Below are 2,049 nucleotides of genomic sequence, written 5' to 3'. Positions count from 1 at the left end.
TCACCCACCTGCTTTGACTTCTAATCAATCCCTATCTTGTCTAACAGAAAAATATCGACCTGAGCTTTAAATTATTAATTACATTGGCAAAAGAACGCGAGGTGAGATGATTGTTTTATTACTCAGACGATGAGATTGTTTTATTACTCAGAGGGTAGTTATGATCTGGAATTCACTGTCTGAGCTGTTGGTGGAAGTAGATCCGATCGCTGATCCAATAGTCACTTTCAGAAGGGAATTGGATAAATACTTGATGGCGAACAATGTGCAGGGCTGTGGGGAAAGTGCGTCATTCTCTGGTTCTATGATGGGACAATGCTCTCCCTCAGTGAGCTTGTGTTTTCACCGGTAAACCTCAGGTCACGGCTTTAATTCTCGTCCGAGCAGGCAGCGACTTTCTCACCTTTAATGTGATGTTTCTCTTTTTCTCGCTCTATGATTCGCTCTATTTCTCTCTGTTTCTGTCGTTCTTACCATCTGTCAGTCTCTCTGTATGTCTCACTCAGTCTCAGTCACTTTCTGTAAGCTTTTCTCATTGGGTCTCTGTTTATCCGTCCAACTATTACTTTCTCGGTCACTCTCCCCATCGCTCCCCCACATCGTTTTACTCTGCACCTTATAATATAACCCTTTAAGCGCTGGCTCAGTTTAGAGCTTGCTGATCCTCGGTGTTTGACCTGCATTTTAACATTCTTCCTTCAAAGGTTTTCAGTGTTGACGGGAGGGTTACATGTTCTGTGGGCTAAAAGCCGAGGGGATTCTTGTCCAGTTACGAACGGTCAGCTCAATGCGTTACTTGCCCAGCTGCTGTGCTTTTGCAGTTCAGCTTTTCGCCGTCTGTAGTTTTAGAAAATGTCTTTATCCTCTCACATTTTCAGATTATGCTGACGCGTAGTTTGCTCTACGCTGAAAACTAAACTTAGTCAGCAAGGGATTTGTCGAATTTTCAAGCACTGCGCGGGTGGGCTTCTGCCACTAGGGTGGCCGAGTGGTTAAGGCGTTGGACTTAAGATTCAATGGGCGTGTGTCTGCGTGGGTTCTGAACCCCACTCCTGGGTAGATGCTAAGGCAACGAGGTTGAAAGTAAAACCTAAAGCTATTTTTGGTATGAAAACGCTTATGATCTCTGCAAGGGATGGTGCCATATTTATAATTCACCCTTCAAGACAGCGTTTTTTCATTTACAATTGGTGCACTGAACATAGGAACCGGAGGAGGCCATTCAGCCCCTTGAGCCTGTTCGCCCTTCACTGAATTCCTGTCTGAGCTTTGCCTTAACTCCATCCAGCTGCTTTGGCAACACATCAATTCAACGCATGTGTAGCAAAAACGTACCGATCTCAGATTTACATTATTAGTTGAGCTGGCATATATTGCTATTTTGTGGGAGAGAGTTCCACACTGCAATCAACCTTCATGAGAAGAAATGTATCCTAACTTCTTTCGCGAATGGCCTGCCTCTGATTTTACGATTATGTCCCCTTGTCCTCGGCTCCCCCAACAAAGGCCAAAAAAGGTTTCTCTCTATCTAACTTATCAATTCGTTTCAAAATCTTAAAACCTCAATCAAATCCCCACAACCTTCTATATTCCAGGAAATACAAGCCCAGTTTATGTAATCTCTGTTCATATTTTAACCATTGGAGCGCTGGTAACGTTCTGGTGAATGTGCACTGCACTTCCTCTAAGGTCAATCTATCCTTTCTAACAGGTGGTGCCCAGAACGGTACACAGAACTCCAGATGTGGTCTAACCAGTTCGCTGTATAGCTGCAGAATTACTTCCTCTCCTTTATATTCTATTTTTTTGATTATTTTTGTACCTTACTGCTACATTTCAGTGGTCTGTGTACATGGACCCGAAACCCCTTTGGAACTCCACTGTTCCGAACTCTGCACCATGTAATTAATACTCGGATCTACTTTTTAGGTCTAAAATGAATGACGATATACTTACCTGCGTTGTAATCCATCAGCCACTGTTTCGCCCATTCACTTAATCTATCAATATATCTTTGTAATTATATGCTGCTGTCTACACGACTTACCA

The sequence above is a fragment of the Somniosus microcephalus genome, unplaced genomic scaffold (assembly GCF_052327205.1).
Source record: "Somniosus microcephalus isolate GS21.2 unplaced genomic scaffold, FLI_Smic_1.0 unresolved_chr1, whole genome shotgun sequence".
In the NCBI taxonomy this organism is placed as follows: Eukaryota; Metazoa; Chordata; class Chondrichthyes; order Squaliformes; family Somniosidae; genus Somniosus; species Somniosus microcephalus.
This window is presented reverse-complemented; position numbering follows the sequence as displayed.